Source organism: Eubalaena glacialis, chromosome 6 (genome assembly GCF_028564815.1).
Source record: "Eubalaena glacialis isolate mEubGla1 chromosome 6, mEubGla1.1.hap2.+ XY, whole genome shotgun sequence".
NCBI classification, from domain to species: Eukaryota; Metazoa; Chordata; class Mammalia; order Artiodactyla; family Balaenidae; genus Eubalaena; species Eubalaena glacialis.
The window spans coordinates 19,431,213-19,455,124 of NC_083721.1; the positions used below are offsets into that span (position 1 = coordinate 19,431,213).

A 23,912-nucleotide genomic window follows, 5' to 3' on the forward strand; every position below is an offset into this window, starting at 1 on the left:
TGCTCCTTTTCTGTCTCCCATCCCTCAGATTGGCCATTGACTTTTAGCATTTCATAGAAGATGAAGGTTCCATGGTCATAAAGATTTGACAAACATTGGGTTAGCAAGTTAAACAAAGTTATCATCTATTGTAGGACTTCACAGAGCTCTTAATATGCTAAGGAGTATTGTGACTTTCCAAGGGGGGGATATGATTTATAGTAGAATAAGAGAGAAAAAGTCCAAGAGAAAAGTATGTAGAAGATTGAGAAGAGGCAATCAGAGAAGTAAGAGAAACCAGGAAAGAATGATGTCATGGAAATCAAAGATGGGCAGACTTGCAAGAAGGGAGTATCAACAATGTCTGAAGTCCCAGAGGTCAAGTAAGGTTTTGATGAAAGTAAGCTGTGAATTTAGGAACTAGTAAGTTACTGGTGATACAATGATAGCAATTTCAATGGCTTGGGAAGGGCAGTTTGACGCAGGTTGAATGGTCAGTAAAAAATGGAGAAAATAAATATAGAGCATCAATTCAAGATGTTTGACTATAGAATCATGGTGGATCTTTTTCCCTCTCAAAATTGCGAGACTTGAACACGTCTATAGCCTGTGATAAAAGAGTTAATAATGAAGATAAGTTGAAGATATATGAGATAGGGAATAACTGCTGAAGAAAAGGACCCAATGAGACTAGAAGAATAGCATCATGAGCACAAGTAAGGAATTAGCTTTCGACAGGAGACACTCCACTTCCTTTGATTCAGGAGGGAAATAGCCAAGAATGAATACAGATGTGGACAAGTTCGCAATTCATCTGCCTCCCTCCTACACGAGTTAAGATTCTGAGAACACAATCTGATCATATTTAGCTTCCTTCAGAGGCTTTCCCTTTGCCTTCAGGATGAATTCCAAATTCCTTCAAATGGCCTTTCAGAACTAGCTCCTGTCTTTCAATCTCCCCCTCAATCACTGCCCCCCTCCATACCCTATGTTCAAGTCACCCACCATGGGGCTCCCACTCACGCGGGCTCTTTTCACTCCAAAAGCCTTTGCAGTCTCAAAGGCTCTCTGCCTCAAATCCCCGCTCCCCAACACTCTCCTGAGAAATGCTGAACTTCTCTGTATAATTCAACACCCCACTGAAATATCAGGAAAGGTAAAGGCTTCACCAGCCCCTTCTGTCCTTCTATACATACTCATCCATTCTCCTATCTGACACAGCACTTTTTACGAGCCCTTATTTGTTTGTTTTTACAAACTGTCTCTTACATATCTGATTCTTCCATTGGGTAGTGTTGGCACATGGTGATATTAGGAACTGTACCTATATTGCGCTTAACACACAAAAGGAAATAATTAAATGTCTGTTGTAAACAAGACTGAACATGCTTTGTCTTCAAATTAGATGTATTATAAATTCTTTTACAGTATTTTATATGTAGTATAAACTATATACCTAATGTAAAACATATTTTAAATATACTATAAACTATATATATATTTTTTTAAATTAATTAATTAATTTATTTATTTTTGGCTGCTTTGTTTGGGTCTTCATTGCTGAGCACGGGCTTTCTCTAGTTGCGGCGAGCGGGGGCTACTCTTCGTTGTGGTCTACGGGCTTCTCATTCTGGTGGCTTCTCTTGTTGCGGAGCACGGGCTCCAGGCGTGTGGGCTTCAGTAGTTGTGGCACGTAGGCTTCAGTAGTTGTGGCTTCCAGGCTCTAGAGCGCAGGCTCAGTAGTTGTGGCGCACAGGCTTAGTTGCTCTGTGGCATGTGGGATCTTCCCTGACCAGGGCTCGAACCCGTGTTCCTTGCATTGGCAGGCGGATTCTTAACCACTGCGCCACCAGGGAAGTCCCTGAACTATATATATTTTTAATCTAGCACAATACCTGACATACTAGACCAATGAATAAAACTAGCTAAATTAAAATAAAGTATTAAGCTTTAGTTATATTTTAACATTCCTTTCATTGTATTAAAGGTTTATAGCCTCTTTGTACAAAAATCTAAAATATTGACACTGCATAACACTAAACTAGAAATACCTTCACTACACATAAAAGGAAAAAACTACTTTAGCATATTTTAGTGAAATGTGCATATATGCACACATGGTTTTCCTGCAGTGCATTCTGTAGTGTCATTATTTTTAACATTTTTCTCCCATTTCACTTTTTTTTCTCATGTCAGCTAAAAATGGACCTTGGAAAGGGAAAAGTTGGTTCCCTAAAAATAGAATATATAATAAGTTTCTTACCTTCAACTGCCACTAACTGAAGAATTTAGTGCAATGATGAAATACATGTAATTTACATTTATTTATTTTAACTCACTGGTTCTCAGCACTATCAGACTCTCTTTTCATAATAAATTTTTGATGCCTCTTTTATTATTCTGAAACAAAATTTATAGATGATTAACATTATATATTTATATTATATATACAGAATTTGGAAAACTAAATATAAATATAATATTTATAATAAATATAAATATATATTTATAATATATAATACATATATTTATATATTATATAAATATAATGTTTATATATTATATGAATATAATATTTATATAAACTAAATATAAATATAAATATAATATTCCTTTAACATTAAGGAGAAATAAAAGGAAAACAATTTATAGTAACATAATATATATTTCAATTTATAAATGCTTGTACATGAGTACACTAGAAGACACAGTGAAGATGTCAGATATTAATCTACACTTATTGACAATAGCCAAGATATGGAAACTACTATCGACGGGCAAATGCATAAAGAAGCTGAATAAATATTATTCAGCCATTAAAAAAGAGTGAAATTTTGCCATTTGCAGCAACATGAATGGACCTTATGCTATGTGAAATAAGTCAGAAAGAGAAAGACAAATACCATACGACCTCTCTTATATGTAGAATATTTTAAAAAACAAAATTTCTTAAAAAGCTCATAAAACAGACTTCCCTGGTGGTCCAGTGGTTAAGACTCCATGCTTCCACTGCAGGGGGTGCAGGTTTGATCCCTGGTGGGAGAACTAAGATCCCGCATGCCATGGTGTGTGGCCAAAAAAAAAAAAAAAGCTCATAAAAAATAATAATAACATTAAATTGGATTTAAGAGAAGTAAGAAAATCAGAAGCCATTCCAAATGGTACCGAAAAATAAAGAACCGGGTTACTGCGGACATTAGAATAGAAAATGGTATATTTAGATATATATTAAGGCTGTGCAACAACACATAGGTAAAAAGTTTGCACTTATATGAACATGCAATGGAATCTGAGGAAGTCATGGAGGATGAAAGGTGAGGGACACAGGGAAATTATTTTGCAGCGTGGCTTGGCACACAGATGTTTATCAGCCTGGTCCCTGCCCCGCAAACCACCCATCACTGTGACAATTAAATAGGTCCTACAGAACTCCATGACACCCCCTGAGGCAGGAACACCCCTCCTGGGGCTAGTTCCCAATTGAATTCCTTGAACACACTCTGAGCTAACGGAAATTTGGAAGCTTTGTTTAATAAACTGAAAGTGTTCTCCACTTATACAGCTGATGTAACATAACCATAAAGTTAATTTTTCAAGAGTGAAACTTATGATCAGTATCATGATACACTGGTGGTACCTGTCCTCACAACAAAACTGCAAATGGGGTACCGGAGAGGATACAGGATTTATTCAAGACCTATTTTATACAGTTTGGAGGCTTTTCAATTCTGTTACTTTCTATCTTACCTCTTTCAACTTTGAATTACTCACTGCTCCAAATTGAAGCCCAATATAATTCTTCCTACTCACAATATGCTGTATTTCAAAGGATAACATTTTCAGCTAAGAAAACTTTAACTAATTTTGATGGATTTAACTGGGATAATTGATGTCTCTTAAGTCTTCTCTCTCAATAACAGTATGCCTAAAACTATTTTATTCTTTTTCAGGCATGTACTATCACCCTTTTAAATGATCTTTAAGATCTCTGATCCACATCTTCAACAAAAATCTTTGAAAAGGTAAGCATATTGTGAAATCATAACCCAGTTTTCTCCACCTTCAAAGATATAACACACGGCTTCCCTGGTGGCGCCGTGGTTAAGAATCCGCCTGCCAATGCAGGGTACACGGGTTCGAGCCCTGGTCCGGGAAGATCCCACGTGCCGCGGAGCAACTAAGTCTGTGTGCCACAACTACTGAGCCTGCGCTCTGGAGCCCGTGAGCCACACCTACTGAAGCCCGCGTGCTGCAACTACTGAAGCCTGCGTGCCTAGAGCCCGTGCTCTGCAACAAGAGAAGCCACCGAAATGAGAAGCCCACGCACCACAACGAAGAGTAGCCCCCGCTCCCCGCAACTAGAGAAAGCCCGCGCGCAGCAACAAAGACCCAACGCAGCCAAAAATAAATAAAAATAAATTTATTTTTTAAAAGATATAACACAGAGACTCATATTAATTAAGCTATAAGTGCCCGAAGCCTAATTAGAAATCTTGGACTCAACATTCTGAAAGACCCTATAATATTAACTTTTAGAAAAAAGGCTAGAAATTAGGGGGACTTTCTCCATTTCCCTTTTAAATGATCTGTGATACTCTTAGGTTGACTAAATTCGATAATAAATCCCTAATGATATTGAATATGCTCATTTTTGGATATTTTTCCCATTTACTTAAACAAGATTTTCAGATCATGAAATATTTATTGCAGGCTTATGGGTTACCCTTCGGGTTAATATTGCTCTGAATTCAATTTGAGTTGTGAACATGGAAGGCATTTGTATATGTTGAGACAACCACAGTGCAAATATTCGAAATATCAAAAAGTATTTAATAACTCATTAAGATATTTAAACCATGAACCACATTCCAAATAGAATATTCAAATTATTTTCTTATTACGATAGAAACAATTAGTCATTTTTGCACTGCGCCTGCAGGGCACTGTGTGCTGATTCTAAATCTGTACATAACAAGACGGAGGGAAGCTCCCTCTCTCCCTGCCTCGTGCATCATGTTGCTGAAGTGAACACCAGGAAAGAGCATCTTCATTTCCCCCCAAACCTCCTCAGCCTTCTACCTTTCCTGATACTTTGTCACCCACAAAGGAAAAAAAATGAGATTTGGAGTCAGCAGTTCTAACTTCAAGTCCTGCCTCTAAGTACTGTATCCCTAAAGACATTCTAAGCCTCTGTTTCTCATTTATGAAACCGTGATAAAAATAGTTCTAGGTACCACAAAGGGATGTTAACACGAGAATTAAATACCATAATTCCGGTGAAAGTATTTTTTTTTAATCCTAGAGTTCTATTCAAATGCTAATTTTGTTCTTTCTTTACTTTTTAATCCCTCAGGTTGCCCGTTACTTCACTCTGATCTTTCCCCTTCTTCATCCTTCTTAGCCTCCAGATAACAACTGACTTGGCAAAATTCCTCCCCTCATCCATGACACTGTTCTGTTGCTTGTCTATTATTTCCCTGGGCACTTTTTCTTCATTGTCTCTGCTCCTTTACATTCTTTAACTGAGCACATTCTCCCGAGGTCAGTCCTTTGCCCCCTACTAATCTACCTGCATATTTTCTCCCAGAGTGAATCTACTTTCCTGTTTTTATTCACTATTTAAATATAGGGGATAGGGAATTCCCTGGCGGTCCAGTGGTTAGGACTCTGCGCTTCTACTGCAGGGGGCACAGGTTTGATTCCTGGTCGGGGAACTAAGATCCTGCATGCCACGTGGCGTGGCCAAAAAAAATGTAAATAATATTATAAATACATACATACATGCAATACATACATACATACAGGGGATAGGTACAGAGGAGTTACACTTCTCACCCTCTTTCCAATAGTCTATACAGACATTTTTAGTTGGCTATTTTGTTGCCTCCTGAACTATAGACAATAATCACTCCTTTTCCATTTAAATACTATGATTTCTCTGGTTCTTCATGTTTACAATACTTGGAAGTATTGTTCTGATTTCTTTGATGTCCCCTATATTTAATCAAGCACTAAGACTTACCAATTTCTATTTTAAATGTCTTCTGGATTTAACTCTTTTTAAACAATTTTTTTGACAGCTACCACTTTAATCTTGGACTCTATTAACTCTATTACCTAATACCTGGGCTAAAGTTACCTTTTTCCTCCTGTCTATCCTACACGTAGGGGTCAAAATTATTGTTTACTTCAAATACCAATTTTCTGGCATATTGTTTCACTCATCAAAACTTCCAGCAACTTCCTGTTGCCTACTGCATCAAATAGAAACTAAACATAATATACATGAAGATATGAGCTCCATGAATACCAAGCCACTTTTGGAGCCCATGTCTTGCTTCTTTTCAAAACAAACTCCGTGTTTTAACCAATAAGAACTCTGAAAAAGGCAGTTTAGATTTAAAACATGTTCACAACTCCACATAATTTTATCATCACAGGCTAAGTATGGTACATTTCCCCCATTAAAAAATATAAAACATTAAATTATAAAGAACACTGTCATCATTAAATCAAACCTCCTCCCTCATTTTACAAATAAGGAAAATAAGACCTGAATAAAATTAAGCCGTTTTCTAAAGCCATATCATTACTAAGAGCAGAACTGACACAATCTTAGTTCCTTGGATCCCAAGCTCCATTTTATTTACATCATACTTTTTGCTTCTTTGTGAACAAATGTGACATTTATGGCTTAAAATATAAGGAGGTTCTTTGAACCATCCAGTAGAGACATTTCACATGGATATTTAACCTATAAATTCGATAATGTATCACTGTCAAATATACATTAGAAATATAATTCATAAAATTAATCTAAAAAGTGAAGGTGATTCTGCCCATCATCCCAGTCAGTTTGAACATGCCCCAGAGTCACCCTGTCAGGGAAAATGTAATGGATATTCCTTCAGGTAAAAGATGGGAATCCACTGTCCTCTGGGAAAAAACATTACTATTCTACACACTCATTGGTGAGGTAACTTAGCTTTATAAAAAAAGTACCTCTGTGTCCCACTTCCAAAATTACTTGTCCTTTTTCTTCCTAATAATTAGAAAAATACATTTCTTCAGCTATTCTAGCCCATGTAATGCAAAAGGCTAGTTTTGACTGGTCTCATCATTCCTCAGCAGATTTGGGTGTCTCACCGCTAAACATATAAATAGTTGAACGTGTAAAATTGTACAGGCTAGAGAGATACGACTTGTTTGTTCAAATAATTAGGACTCTAAATATAAATTCTATTAGAGGGTTGTGATGCAATCTTGCTTGCACTCTAAAACCAAGAAATAACAGAATGGAAGGTGAAGTGAAACGCTTTCCTCTATTAACATCTACATTCTCTTGCTCATGAATTCATGGCGCATTGGGGGAAAGTGTTGAAAATAGCTTCTGACATAAATGACTACATTGCTAGTGTGCATAAGCTGCTGACACAGGCTCTAGGTTGCTTCCAAATGCCTCTATTTCTTCCATTTTTTCCCCACAACCAGAGTCTTCTCTAGAGAATCTTTAGAGCTTTGGAGTCTTCAGGGTTCGAGGAACTATGGGAAATTAAATCATATAAAGAACTCATTTTGGGGACTTCCTTGGTGGCACAGTGGTTAAGAATCCTCCTGCCAATGCAGGGGCCACGGGTTCGATCCCTGGTCCTGGAAGATCCCACATGCCACGGAGCAACTAACCCTGTGCGCCACAACTACTGAGCCCACGTGCCACAACTAGAGAAAGCCTGCTCGCAGCAACGAAGACCCAACGCAGCCATAAATAAATAAATAAATAAATAAATAAAAGAACTCATTTGGAACTTGACATTAAGTTATTAATGACATGGGTTTGAACATTAAATATTTTAGAAAGTATGAGCAATTTTGAAAGAGTTGATAATGTCAAATGCTGGATATGCCTTACCCTATAAGAAGAGAAGTGTTCTCTTTTGTTGTTTAGAAGAGCCAGATGCTTGATAAGAAAGGCCTGATTGAGTTAGCCTCCATTAAATAAATGCAGGAGAAAAAATTTTAAATATTTAGGAATTTAATCAACTCACTTTTTTACATTCATCTTTTCTTGCCATCAGTCTATGAATATGACATGCACTCATCTAATGGGTCCTTTCACATTTTAGGGAATAAAATATTAAAGTCCCTTTCAAAATAAATGAACCGAAAGATCCACACTACATCATGAAGAAAAACGGCTGTTATGCAGTGGATTGACTAACAGATTTTGCAGTGTAACCCAGGGTTGTGGAGTTCCAGTTAGTGGCAGGGTGTTCATTTGTTTGTCTGAAGGCATTTTATTAGTGTGAAAGAGACAAACTAGATTTAAAAGGGGGCTATTTAAACAGAATGTGGGTTTCTTATATTGACTACCCTGGCTAAGGTGTAGAGTTTAAGAAAACAGATAATTCAGATATCTTATGTAGACTCACTTTGGTCTATTTATTTTCTCTTTAAACCAGTAGACTCTAAGGTAGAATGTATAAGAAAACCCAGAGGGGTGAATAAAAATATTAGAATTTCTATATATTTGTCACATTCTTCTCTTTATTTGTATTTATGGGTTTAAGTAGTTTTTTACTAAGAAAAATTTCCAAATAGACATAAAAGTGGAGAGAACAGAACAATAAACCCCATATTTCATTATTTGGATTCAACAGTTATAAAGACTTTGCCACATTTACTTCATCTACCCCTTTTGGTTGTTGAGGAATTTTCAAGCAAATCATATATATTAAAAATTTTTTTCTTTATTAAATATTTAAGTAGGTATCAACTCAAATTGAAGACATATGTCTACAACTCCATTAGAACAACTAACAAAATTTAAAATAATTCCTTGCTATAATCTAATAACCAGCCCTAGTCCAATTTCCTTGATGTTTTATTTGAATCAGGATCCAAACCATGTCTCAACATTACATTTGCTTTGTAGGCTTTTTGTCTTGGTTTGTTCTAATCTAGAGCTAACCTGCTCTTTCCTCCCTTTTATTTTTTCCTTTCATGCCATTGACTTGTTGCAGAAACCTGGTCAGTTATTCTGTAGAAAAGCCCAGTTTCTGAGTTTGTGTGTGGCCTTGTGGGGTCATTTAATCTATGTATCTACTCTCCTTCAAAAAGAAGTTAGCTTGTCTAGAGGGTTGATTCAAAGAAAGGTCATTTTTTTTTTTTTTTTGAGGGATGGTCAAGAATACTACATAGGGAATGTTATATGCTTCCTATTGTATCACTGAATGTTTGGTTGTCCCACTTTTAATGATGTTAAGACTAAATAGTGGTTTCAGGTGATAAACAGACTGATCCCTCCATTGTAAAGTTTCCCATCAACATATTTTCTGTTTTTACCCATTAATAATCATATCCTAAGCCAATTACAAGTTGCAGGATAATGATAATTAGATTCTATTTTTTTCTTTTATCTTTGCGCATTTATTAGCTTGAATTCTATAAAGAACTTTTCCTTGTCAATTAAGGATGTGGTTACATATGCAAACATAAAGGAAAGCAGGACAAAACCTTATTATTGACTGCCAAATATCAGAGTAAGAAGAAACTGACTTAGTTCAGATGGTGACCAAAGGGTGGTAACTGTGTCTTTTTTTTTTTTAATTGACTTTCTCTCTCTTTTTGGTATCTGCATAATTAATACATTAAAAAATATATTCAACATCTTTAAATCAATTGCATTCAATATTTTTAAAATTTTTCTTGATTCTCAAATTGCCTCTAATTTGGCCAAAGGGAGCCCTTTTATGTTGATTCCTGTGTCTTTTAGACATAAAAGTAGCTCTGAGAGTTCTAACTTGCTTTCTGGTGCAACAAAATGTCCCACACTCATATATGCCCAACACGGAATCAGATGCTCCTCCAAAGATCCCGAGTCACTGCTAGTGTGGAATGGTATCTAGATCACAGTCTGTTTGTGATCATTTTTATGGGGTTGTAGAATAGATTATATTATTATTCCCAACTACTCATTCCCTTCCCACTTATTATCGCATGATTTCCAGGGCATCCTGGCAGGCAGAATACACTCCCCTACCCCAGTTCCAGGTCTGGCCATGTGACGTGCTTTGACCAGTGGACATCCATCATGTTAAGTGGATGCTTTCAGAGCTGTTGCATGATTTAGCTCTGCCTCCTGCCTTTGCCCTTGGCCACAAGGACTGTCTCTCCCAAATAGGGGCAGCTCTATCAGCCTGGGGCCTGGAATGAGACATGTAGAGCAGAGATTTTGCAGCTGACCCGGAGCCACCAAAATTGAAAAGCAGCAAAAATGATGTGTATAGTTGCAAACTACTGAGATTTGGGGGGTTTTTGTTACTTCATAAAAGCTGACTGATACAGGTTGTGATTTCATCTAGGCCTTTTTAGTGGACAGACACAGAAAATGTGTCATTCTTTTTTTCTTTTTTTGTATTTTTCTTTTTCTTTCATTTTTTTAAATTTAAGTATAGTTGATTTATAATGTTAGTTAGTTTCAGGTATACAGCAAGGTGATTCAGTTACTGTATATATATATATATATACATATATATGTTTATGTATATATATATTCTTTTTCAGATTCTTGCATCTGAAAAAAGCATCATGAGTTCATAGTGATTTTTCAAATCAAATATAACATTATAGGGCTTTTACTTACCTTTTTAAAGAACATTATACATGTATCTCTTTTTTTCCTACAATGAAAATCTTTATCTTTCTATATCGATATAATTACTGATTTGAATTGTCCTGTAATACAAAGTAGTTTCAAAAGAACAAAACCACTATTTTAAATTACTTTAGTTTACAAAGTATTTGTAGCTTTATTCATCCCTAAAGTATATCCTACTATTCAGGGGAATATTATTTTCTAAGCGCAGACTGGAGCTTCTTTGCTCTATGTGGTTGTATCACTGATTTGATATACAGTAGGTTCATCTCTTTCCATCTGTTTTCAATTTTCACAGATGGATGCTTTAATGAATTTTATCTTTTAAATACAGCCTTTAAGTTTTCAAAATCAAATCTATGTAATAAGTTATTAAGAGAAATCTGTTCTATTCCTGTCCCTTCTACCCATTGCGAATAGTTTTCATTTAACTTCCCAGCATTTCTTTCTCACAAAAAATGTAGCATGTGAAGCTATACAGTTCTGTACCTTGCTTTTTTCACTTACTATATCCATACATGGAGACTGCCCTCATTCCTTTTCATGACTACATTGCACACCATTTTATTTATTCAGCCAACCCCCTATTGATGGGTATTTGATTTTTTTCAGTCTTTTTTTAATAAATAATTTTGAAATAAATAATATTATGCATGAATCATGTCCTGTTTTATACAGCTCTGGAACAGGCTCCCAGTAGTGGGGTGGATGAGTCAGAGGGTAGATACGTAATTCTTCTACACATTGCTGAATTCCACTCCAGAGCAGACACCTCATTACACTGCCCATCAAGAGTGTGTGAAAGTGCCTATTTCCATACAACCTCAGTAAAGGAACATGCAGATGAGTTATGTGTTTTTGCTAATCTGGTAGGCAAGAGATGCCGTCTTTGTGAAGGTTTAATAATTTACATTTCAAGTTATGTTGAGCAGAGCTTCATACTTACCAGTTTTTTTTTTGGCTGCGCAGCTTGTGGGATCTTAGTTCCCTGACCAGGGATTGAACCCGGGAGCCTTGGCAGTGAAAGCAAGGAGTCCTATCACTAGACAGCCAGTGAATTCCCAAGAGCTTCATACTTGAAGAATCATTTGAATTTTTCTTCTGGGAACTCTCTGGGGTTTGCTTGTGTGTGTGTGTGTGTGTGTGTGTGTGTATGTGTTGGCATGCCCATGTGCCATTTTTCTATTTTGTCTTTATATTTTTATTCTCTTTCCATTTTTATGGGCTCTTTGTTATATCAGTGATAATACTCTTTGGTTGAGGATTAAACTGCAAATATATTTTCCCAATTAGACATTTATCTTTTGATTTGTGTATAGTGTTTTATTTTTTTCATGCAGATGCTCTTTGGATATATAGTCCAATTCATAGAACATACCATGCTTTGTTCTGTTTTGTTTTGTTTGTTTTGTTTTGTTTGGGGGCAATGGTCTTATTTATTTGCTTACTTACTTACATTTAGATCTCTGATTCATTTGGACTTTATCCCTATGTACACTATCAGGTTCAGATCCAATTTCCCTTAAATCACTGCACAACTGTTGTAACAATATTTAATAAGAATTCTCAATGGTTTGAGATGCTACCATTTTATATGTAGATAAATAAACAGATAGATAGATAAATACAGACATATAAAAAGGTAGGTTTAGATAGATAGATCTCTATTTTTATCCCTATATATCCTAAATTTATAAATGAACTTGGGCCAATTTCTGGACTTTATATTCTGTTCCATCGGTCCGTCAGTCTCTTCATGTACCAGTCCCACAGTGTTTTAATTACAGAGGCTTTATCAAATTCTGTAATACAGGGCTACCACCACTTCATTTCTGCCCAAAGGTATTAGTGTTTGTTTATTTTCCAGCATCTAGTATAATATTTATTTTATGTATATTTTATAATTAATGTAATATATTGATACAAAAACACATGTATATAATTTATAACCAAAAACTTATGTTGGGGCATATGTTCTTTTAAAAAAAAAAAAAAGTAGAATATGGAATCAAAAAAAAGTTTGAGGACCAGTGCTCCAGACAGCAATTTTTGAATATTCCAGCATCCTCAGACAGACTTTTGGGGGGAGTAGCACAATAGAGCTGAGATTCTTAAGATGTATCTAATCTTGGCATTTGCCTAACGCTGAACTATGTGATGGTACCCTTGGACTGAGATGATGAGTCACCGGGATTCTGAGGAAACTTTTTCAGTGCTAATGAGGAGATCCCACAAGAAAATGTTACTGGACAAGAATGCCTAAGAAAACCATCTTTTTGGTTTGGAAATAAAGATCACTTTATCAGGCCCTGTCCTCTCATCTTTCTTAATAAACTTTTGACTATTGTGGGACATGAATTGCTATAATATCAACTGAGCGGCAAAGGGATTGAACCTTGAGTGGAAAATCTGGAATCCCTTGTTCCAGAGAGTACTTTTAAAACTCTGTGGGAATTCCCTAGAGGTCCAGTGGTTAGGACTCTATGCTCTCATTGCAAAGGGCCTGAGTTCAATCCCTGGTCGGGGAACTAAAAAATTCCACAAGCTGCGAGGTGCAGAAAACAAAACCAACCAACCAACCAACCAAACAATAAAACCTCGGTAACATCCTATGTTGTGTTTTATCTCAGGCAATTTGTGAGGAGGTATTGTTTAACTCATCTGAGTTTATAATCAATGTTTGTCAATTCAAGAGAAGCTTATGTGTTTTTATGAAACAAGGAGGCATCCAGCAATCAGCACCTGTTTAAGGCAGATCTGTCTCTATACTTCCTAGTAACTCTAAGGAGGTCTCAGTTAACAAGCAAGGAGGGAGTTCGAGGAGCAGTAAAATCATACATTCATTAAGGACTATGAATTTTACATGTCTCCTGGGATTTTTATTACTAAAAAGTTATGTAATTTTATGAAGCTAAGGGGCAAATAAACAAACATTTAAACTCCAGGTTACTTACTTTTATTTAACTAATTATTAAAAAACCACTATGTGCCAAGCACCATGCTAGCTGCTGGGGACACAAAGATGTGTTGTCTCTGCCCTCAGCGAACTCATAATCCAGATGCACGTGTCAAATGATAACTGTACAGCCCAATAAGTGCCGTAAGAGAACCAGGAACATGCCAAGAGCGCCAGGATTATAATAAGCAGTAGACTTTGGCTTTGAAAAATGGATGACTTGGAAAGGCTTAAAGAAGAGGTAAGGGATTTTGGACTTAGACCTTCAGAGAGGACTTGCGTTTGGCAACATGGAGAACATTTGAACAAGGACGACAACAACAGTAGAAGAGATGGAGGCTGGGAGGAGAAACATTGTATCTAGATAAAATGGCATAGAGGTTCACGCCCTTACACACACACACACACATGGGGCACAAACACAAAAGAACCTGACTTCTGGGATCAAAAGCATTATATGGGGTCATAGTATAATGATACCATAGCTCCAATGAGTTTATGTAAAACTTTTATATATTTTATGGCAGAGCTCACTGTGTTTAGATTATTGGATTAAATAATAAGAACCAGTAATTAAATTATTGGATTGAATAGATCAGTGTTTATTTACACTTGAGTCATTGTTTATTTCATTATGTCCATTCTACTTCTGATTAGAATCCATTCCTACTTTAAAGTGACTCTAGAGCATTTTTTTTAAACATAAACACAATTCTCTCTTTTCAAATTTAGCACTTTCCCAGTAGCTCAACGTGTTCCAATTTTATTTGTGGTCATTACTTCTTTCCTCTCCTTTAAAAATAGCAGCAGCTTGCACTTGTCTGTAAATCCTAGCTGGTGCTGGTGTCTCTGTCCTCTCTGGCCCTTACTCTCTTCTCCTTTGGATTTTTTCACTGGGTCTAGGTTGGAATTTTTCTCTTTCTAGTTTTGATCACCGGTTTGGGAGTTTATTTCCCTCTGTTTTGTTATAGCACTTGGTTTCACTACTTACATTGAGTGGTTTTAACTAGAAGATAGTCCCTACTGCATCTTGGCATAGGGTTTTAAAAAGGCCTCTTCAAGATGTTATCATGAGTCCTGTTTGGCGACACAGCTTTGGGTTGTGGCTTTAGCTACTGGTAAAAATAGATATTTTGTAGGAAAGCACAGAATATTATGCACAATATGATCTGATCTGTTGGAAGGTGCGCAACATTAAGCACAGTAATTTTGGTTTTGGTTTTTATTAAAGAAACTATACAGGTGTGCCCGTACGTGCTGGAACTACCTTCCCCCCGACGAGTCTTCCGGAACCACATGCAAGAAACCTAAGACTGGGCTACTTCATTGATGAGGAAGTGGAGAAAAGGGAACCCTTACACACTATGGGTAGGAATGTAAATTGGTGCAACCACTGTGAAAAACAGCATGGGGGTTCCTCAAAAAACTAAAAACAGAGCTACCGTATGACAAAGCAATTCCATTTCAGGGCATAGATCTGAAGGAAACAAAAACACTAATTCAAAAAGATACATGCACCCCAATGTTCATAGCAGCATTATTTACAGTAGCCAAGATATAGAAGCAACCTAAGTGTCTATCAACAGGTGAATGGATAAAGAAGATGTCTCATACACACACACACACACACACACAACACAAACACAATGCAATATTACTCAGCCATAAAAAGAGAATGAAAATTTGTCATTTGCAACAACATGGGTGGACTTGGAGGGTATCATGCTTAGTGAAATAAATCAGAGAAAGACAAATACTGTATAATATCACTTATATGTGGAATCTAAAAAATAAAACAAACTAGTGACTATAACAAAAAAGAAACAGACTCACAGGTATAGAGAACAAACTATGGTTACGAGCGGAGGGAGTGAGGGAAAGGGACAACATAGGGGTAGGAGATTAACAGGTACCACCTACTATGCATAAGATAAACGAGCTACAAGGATATATTGTACAGCACAGGGAATATAACCAATATTGTATAATAACTATAAACGGAGTATATATAACCTTTAAAAATTGTGAATGTCGCATATCTGAAACTTATATAATACTGTACATCAACTATACCTCAATTAAACAATCAGATTAAAAGAGTGGGAGTGGAATAAAAATCAGGAGGACTGTAAAGGAGACAGTTCTCTGTCTCCTTTACAGTCAGAGTTTGATAACTTTTCTGTGATGTTCGAATTCACCATATACATAAATTATGCTGGTTGAACATGTAAGTAGATGCATTTAACAGTGATCTATTTTTGTCTTTGATCACGTCCATCATAAAGTATTGAGCAAGTTTTCATAGTGTGAGAAAAGCTAAAACTGAAAACAGCAGGCGACTGTTTTGACAAGATGTGAGCCAGCAAACCGGAAACACCTCGCATAAAGGAGAGAGACCAGCTAGGCTTCTTCACTCTGTACAAATATAAAGACAAATTTGCCCCAAAATGTCCCTGTGAGGCATTTGGAAAACTAAAACAAAATAGAAAATCCAACGAAACAAATAAAATCGTGGGTCCAATGACATGAGAGAGAGAGAGAAAGACAAGACTCTTTAGTTAAGTACTAAAACTCACGTCAGTTATGCTAACGAGGATTCTTGCTCAGGGCTTTTGGAGCCCAGACGGTGGAAAGCTAAGAGAGTGGCTCTTTTTCTTTTTTAAATCATTCAAGAGCACTTTATTTACTCACATAGAGTCCCCTCTTGTATGTTTTCCCACTTCCAGTTTCTAGAAGGAAATATTCGACATTTTTCTCCACAAAGTTTCTTTCCCAGTGGGCTGTTAGCAATGTCAACAACAGCAGTAGGAGATCCTCTGAAGATCTGGAGAACGCAGTTGAACAGGCATGAATGACCCGTTTACTTAGAGTAAAATGAAGTGTTTACCTCTATTTTCAACAGTTTTAGAGAATTTCTGGGAGGAAAATTGTGGTTTAATCAGTACTTGTCAAATTCTGTCCCTTAGAACATTATACAGTTCTGTGGTTGTACTTCGGGAACCGTTCAAAATTGTTTCCGAAAAATATATTTTTTTAAATTATTATTTTTTTATTGAAGTATAGTTGACTTACAATGTTGTGTTAGTTTCAGGTATACAACAAAGTATATATATATATATATATATATTCTTTTTCAGATTCTTTTCCATTATAGGTTATTATAAGATATTGAATATAGTTCCCTGTGCTACATGGTAGGTCCTTGTTGCTTATCTATTTTATATATAGTAGTGTGAATCTATTAATCCCAAACTCCTAATTTATCCCTCCCCGCCCTTCCTTTTTAGTAACCGTAAGTTTGTTTTCTATGTCTGTAAGTCTATTTCTGTTTTGGAAATAAGTTCATTTTAGATTCCACATATAAGTGATATTATATGCTAGTTATATTTCTCTGTCTGACTTACTGCATTATTTCATTCTTTTTATGGCTGAGTAATATTCCACTGTATATAGTTACCACATCTTCTTTATCCATTCATCTGTCAATGGACATTTAGGTTGCTTCCATGTCTTGGCTATTGTAAATAGTGCTCCAATGAACACTGGGGTGCCTGTATCTTTTCAAATTAGAGTTTTTGTCTTTTCCGGATCTGTGCCCAGGAATGGGATTGCTGGATCATATGGTAAGTCTATTTTTAGTTTTTTAAGGAACCTCCATACTGTTTCCATAGTGACTGTACCAATTTACATTCCCATCAACAGTGTAGGAGGGTTCCCTTTAAGAGAGCAGCTCTTGAACTACTTCACAGGACTAGGTCCAGGACAGTGTTTTGCTTCTCTCCTCATAAAACATAAGAACAATTCAAACTGCAGAACACCTCTGACCCACTCATTGGTTTGAAGATCCTGAGTAGGGTTCTGTGGGCCTGTCAGCAGGCATTCATTTGGGCACACACATCCTCTCTCTCTCCCTCGCTCTCTCTCTCTCTCATGCACACACTCATACCCTTAGTAACATAGAAGGCCACTCTTCTTCCCATCACAACTAATCAAATCACCCTCCAAAGGGTGGTAACTTGGTGAAACTCTAAAAACACTTAAAAAAATACGGATGGGGCTTCCCTGGTGGCGCAGTGGTTGAGAATCTGCCTGCCGATTCGGGGGACACGGGTTCGAGTCCTGGTCTGGGAGGATCCCACATGCCGCGGAGCAAGTGGGCCCATGGGCCACAACTACTGAGCCTGCGCGTCTGGAGCCTGTGCTCCGCAACGGAAGAGGCCACGATAGTGAGAGGCCCGTGCACCGCGATGAAGAGTGGCCCCCACTTGCGGCAACTGGAGAAAGCCCTCGCACAGAAGCGAAGACCCAACACAGCCAAAAATAAATAAATAAATAATTAAAAAAAAAAATACGGATGGAAGACAAACTCAGGTATTGGAAAAGAGAACAACACTGAAAGAAGAGAAATAGTAACCCAAAGAGCTACTGTTTTACGTTTATATGCTGGGAGCCGAACAGAAAGTTGGAAACACCTGCAGTATATATGATTTTTAAAAAAATTCCTTAAAAACCAAACAATTTTTCTCAAATCGTGATTAATTAACTACACTTCAAATAATAAAACAATTTTCTGTGGGTATATGTATATGTTTAATGATATATGTTTGTGTATATATATATTTCAGTAAACTATATAAAAGACATACTTAGGAAGTAATTGCCTGGACCACTCCAATTGCTGGTCTCCCCACTTCCAACTTCCCACCTACCCATTCTGCCCATTCTCTATCCTCCATCCACTGTGTTCTCTTTTTGAAATGCAAATCTGACTGATATTCAGTGTTTAAAAGCCTTCAATGGCTTCTCCTTACTTTAGGATAAATTCAAAATCCTAATTGTGTCTCACAAAGCCCCCCACCGCCTGGCTGCTGCCTCTCACTCTCCCCTGCTCTCCATACTCTGGCCTTAAAGAACTTATTTTATTCCTTCACCCTCTGCTTGAACGCTCTCCCCCAAGGACATCTGTGCATGCTGTTGGCGCCATCAGAAATGGTCTCCCTCATCTTCTTTACCTGGTTACGAGTATAATCTTTTCATAGATAGATAGAGACGTATGTGTGTGTATTTTGTAATAAAACTTTAAAAAACACATTCTAAAAAAATTCTCTTTTTTTAACATTTTAAAGTTTTTAATCTAACGTTTTAGTTATTTTATTTTACTTTTTGGCCATGCTGCGCGGCTTGTGGGACCTTAATTCCCGACCAGGGATTGAACCAGTGCCCCCTGCAGTGGAAGCGTGGAGTCCTAATCATTAGACCGCCAGGGAATTCCCTAAAATAAATTCTTAAAATAATAAAAGTAAATAAAACAGGCTGTTTAAACTAGTACAGTACTTATGAAACAGCCTATTCTTTGTCTATGACTCTCAAAAATGTCAGAAATCCATTATAAGTGATAATATGAATGTTTAACTTCATTGCCCCCAAATTTTAACAATAATAACAGTAACAGTTTTTTAAGTGCTTTATACATGTGAACACATTTCCTTCTCCCTAAACCTCTATGAGGTAAGTACTGTTATTGGGATTATCACCATTACAGATGGGTCAACTAGCACACACAAAAGTCAAATAACTTGTACAAGGTCACAGAGCTAGTAAGTGAGCAGAGTTCAGCATCAGAGTACGTGCTCTTTACCACTACACTATGCCATCTGAAATACAGCTCAAAAAATGCAAATCTATAACACTATGAAGTATAATTTAAAGGGAAGAGTTATGGTTGCTCCATAGGCTCTACAATGTTCTTGGCCACAACACCGATTACACACATCCTAATTTTGGTTGCTGTGGTAGGCAAAATAATGGCCCCCCCCGCAAGGTGTCCACATCCTAATTCCAGGAACCTATAAATATGTTACCTTACATGGTAAATAGGAAATAAGGTTGTAGATGGAATAAAGTCGCTAACCAGCTGATCTTGAGATGAGTAGATTATTCTGGATTACCCAGGTGGGCCTGATGTAATTTTAAGGGTCCTTATAAGTGGAAGAGGGAGGCAGAAGAGAGAGAACCAGAGATATGGCAGCCTGGCATTGTTGGCTTTGCATCTGGAGGAATGGGGCCATGGCTGGCCTCTAGAAGCTGGAAAACACATGGAAACAGATTCTCCCCTAGACCCTCCAGAAGGAACACTGCCCTCCCCATACCGCGATTTTAGCCCAGTGAGACCTATTTCACACTTCTGACCTCTAGAAATTTAAGATAATAAATTTGTGCTGCATTAAATTTATCGTAATTTGTTACTGCGACAATAGGAAACTAATACAGTTGGGCTTTTTTTTTTCTGAGTTCTGACCTCAGTAACACCTTCCAAGAAAGTAGTGCCCAGTTTTAAGTTTTCTTTTTCTTCTTTTGCCAAAGAAAGCACTTGACCCAGATTCTGACTCACCCTCATCTTCCTCGAAACATCAACCTGGGGGGCTTCCCTGGTGGTGCAGTGGTTAAGAATCCACCTGCCAGTGCAGGGGACAGGGGTTCGAGCCCTGGTCCGGGAAGATCCCACATGCCGCGGAGCAACTAAGCCCGTGTGACACAACTACTGAGCCTGCGCTCTAGAGCCCACGAGTCACAACTACCGAAGCCCGCACGCCTAGGGCCCGTGCTCCGCAACAAGAGACGCCACTGCAATGAGAAGCCCGCGCACCGCAACGAGGAGTAGCCCCCGCTCTCCGCAACTAGAGAAAGCCCGCGTGCAGCAACGAAGACCCATCCAAAAATAAAATAAATAAATTTATTTAAAAAAAAACAAAAAAACACATCAATCTGGCAATACAAGTAGCCTGGAGTATCGACTCAGCAGTGGTGTCACTACATTGTTATGGGATGTAAAGAAATGTTATTTTAAACAATGGCTTTTACAGATTTCTGCTGGTCTGACTTTAACAAACACAGTGGCTCTTGCCTCTATGGTCTAATACATCTTCTCCACCAAAGAGGCCCACTGGAGGAAGACAGTGTGATAGAAACCATGGGCAGAGCAAATGTGTGTAAATTCACATGGGCTTCTCTCATTGAACTGCTCATGTGGAGGTAAATGAGTGTCCTCAGCCACAGGGAACTCACTGTTCTCTTTATGCTGATATTTTTGCTTTTGACATCTTCCTTTTTAATGTCATGTCTGTTACTGTCTTAAAATGATTATCAGGTCTACCAGCAAGCACAATTTGACCTTTGCATTCATCTTGACTATGTCAAGATGGAACCAGTTCTCTTCAACAAGTTGATTATGATGCTTTGTTCTTAACAATGTTGACAGAGGGCAGAATTTTCTGGGCACCGGTTTCCTGGAGTGCTGTTTTGGGTCAATTCCATCATAGAGGCAGAACCTTGTAATTTTGCAGAAGATCCAAACCTCTCTCCCCCTCCACGGTCCTTGTCAGTTGATGAGAGATTACAAACTCAGGCCAAGTTGCCTGGCTTGGGTTCCAGTCTAGATCTGAGGACCAGCTGCCACCAGCTGTGTATTGCCAAGAACAGCACACTGCTCTTGTTCACATTCAACTCCTTTTCTTAAGTGTTACCTCAGAGAAATCTGACATCTCACCTACGTAGAATAAGTTAGGGCTTCATGATTTATAATACGATCATTAACTCTATCCATACATTTCTTCCCCCCACTCCACCTTAACCCCTTCCCCTTCGACAGGTGTATATTTACCCGTACTATTAACCAAGCACTTGGCTCAGCACTGGACATACAGTAGTGAGCAAACATCAAGAAGTTTCTTCCCACATGGAGCTTCTATTTTAGTGGGAAAGAAAAATATAATTCAACTAAACACACAAATAAATGTCCATCTATCAACAGGTACACTGAAATCAGAATTTAAATAACAGCAACAACAACAAAAAGCAATCCTCCTGACTACCAAAAAGAAACAAAGAATATTGACAGATAGAAGTAAAAAGAAAGAATGGGAATGAGCATGATATTATACATATTAGGATTGAGACAAAAGAGTGGTACAGTCGTATTTGGGATGAATATCAAGAAGATGAGTATATAATTAGAGCACAGGGAATCCACTGTCTTTTCTGGAATGAAGATGGCAAAAAGAGTTAAGTGCTCAGAAAAATGAGAGACGTGAAGGCCAGCTATCTATGCAACAAAGTCTCTGATCTTCAAATCCCAGTTCCACCTCTTTCCAGCCTAGATAAGTGAGCTTAGACAAGTAACTTAGCTTTCCTGAGCCTTAGGGTCCCTACCTGTAAGTTGAAGATATGTTCTATCTCATGCATTTGCTGAGAACTTAAAAAGAGAAAACATACAGGAAAGTCCTAGGAACAGTGTGATACATAGGTAAGCCTTCAGTACAGTTTTTGGATCTGAATGTGAAACCTGGGTGGATAAATCAAAAATAGGACGGTGGAGTGAAACTTAGCCTCGAAGAACATTCTTGTTTTTTCAACAACACCCTAAAAGCAATGAATGTACCTAGTGCCCAGATCTTGGTTTCTAATACCATTCTCCAATCAAAGGGACCAGGGCTCCTTGGAGCAGTGGCTCATTCTGGAACTGGAACAGAAAATATACACAGGATCAGCCTGGAGCATTTTGTGGGACCAGAAAGTAAGGAAGTGCTAAAAACAAACAAACAAACACACATATATACACAATGATGGGGGGATGTCAAAGGGACACAGGAACCAATTTTAAGAACTCCCAATGGCCAAAGCTGGACAATCTAAAATAAATAAAATAGTATTGGACTGTAATCCAAAGTGCAAAATAAATATTGATGAGCTTATACTGATATAAAAAAAAAATAGATGAATGAATGAATGGAGTGGGGGGAGAGACATCTCTCAAGCAGAGAAATTCCAAGTAATTTATGGAGCTACTCCACTCTCAAGGAGGTGGATTATAACTCTTCTTCCTTAAGTGTGGGTTGTACATAGTGACTTCCTTCCAAAAAATACAGTATGGAAAGTGGGGGGGAAGGTAACCCATGGAGATACCTGGCATACACTACCCGACCAGGTGATAAAGGCTAACATCAACAGTGATAAGTCATGGTCACAGTATGTACCCTTGATATGATGTGATGAAAATGATACTTTACCTCAGAGATCTCCCTCCAAAAAAACCATAAATCCAGTCCAGTCATGAGAAAAATATCAGAGAAATACCAATTGAGGGACATCCTACAAACTATTTCGCCAATACGCCTCAAACCTGTCAAGGTAATAACAAAACAAGGGAAGTCTGAGAAACTCACAGCTAAGAGGAGCCTAAGGATACGTACAGGATTACTAAATGTACTGTGGTGTCCTGGATGGGATCCTGGAACAGAAAAGAACATCAGGGAAGAATGAAGGAAATCTGAATAAAGTGTGGACTTCAGTTAATAATAATATATCAGTATTGGTTCCTTAATTGTGACAAATGTATCACACTAATGTAAAATATTAATAATAGGGGAAAGTGGTTGTGGTGTATATGGGAACTCTCTATACCATCTTTGCAATTTTTCTTTTAGTCGAAACTGTTATAAAATTTAAAAAATTTTTAAAAAGCAAATAAAACATTCTTGCAATACCAGGCCTTTTGGCATCCCAGGAACAATACAGAAAAGATCCCTGCACACTTCCAAATTAATCCCCTGTAGGAGTCAGGGTTAGGAGGGCCAAAGTGTTAACTTTACCCAAAGTTTGAAAAAGCGCTTATTCTGCCTATTCATCTAAGCCTGTGTTTGCCTCTGGGTTATTCTTGGCTACAGTTTCAAACTTAGGGTGTCTTGTTTCTATTTTGATTACTGTATAGGAATACCAGAGTAAAATCATTTTCTCTGTTTTTAATTAGTGATAATTCTACACTAAAGTCAGTCCTTTTTATTTCAAATTTAAGACTGTCAGTGAAATACATAACTTTCCCAGTAGTTTTGTTACAATTCCTCCAGCCTTCCTCTCTGTTGCCTTTCGGCATTAGTGATTTTTTTGTCTGTGTTCAACATGATACCAATTAATGTGTCAAAATTGCGTAATGGTTTTTATTGTGAAGCCTTGACTTCTTGGTTTGATTTCCTATAATATAGGTCAGCACATGCCCCTTCACTGAGACAACTTGCACCTTCTTTCCCCACTTAGGGACAAAAACTCACGCCACGTTGAGCTGAGCAATACTCAGGCAATCAGAGCTCGAGAAAAAGTCATTGTTTTATGCTATTAGACACGCAACCTGCAGGTTATTTTAAGTATTATATTACCAGAACTTGAATAGCAACAGCAATAATGCATTCTATTAAAAATAAATAAAAGGAAAGGAAAAAGAAAAAAAGTTAAAACGAAAGAAAAAGGAAAACTTCGTTTCTTAAGTGTGCT

The 23,912-nt window shown here is 37.4% G+C and overlaps 1 protein-coding gene across 1 annotated transcript in view; it reads right to left on the reverse strand.

The window, feature by feature from the left end:
• JAM2 (junctional adhesion molecule 2) overlaps window positions 1–23,912 on the reverse strand; it is a 67,747-nt gene that overhangs the window by 42,407 nt on the left and 1,428 nt on the right. The window lies entirely within an intron of this gene.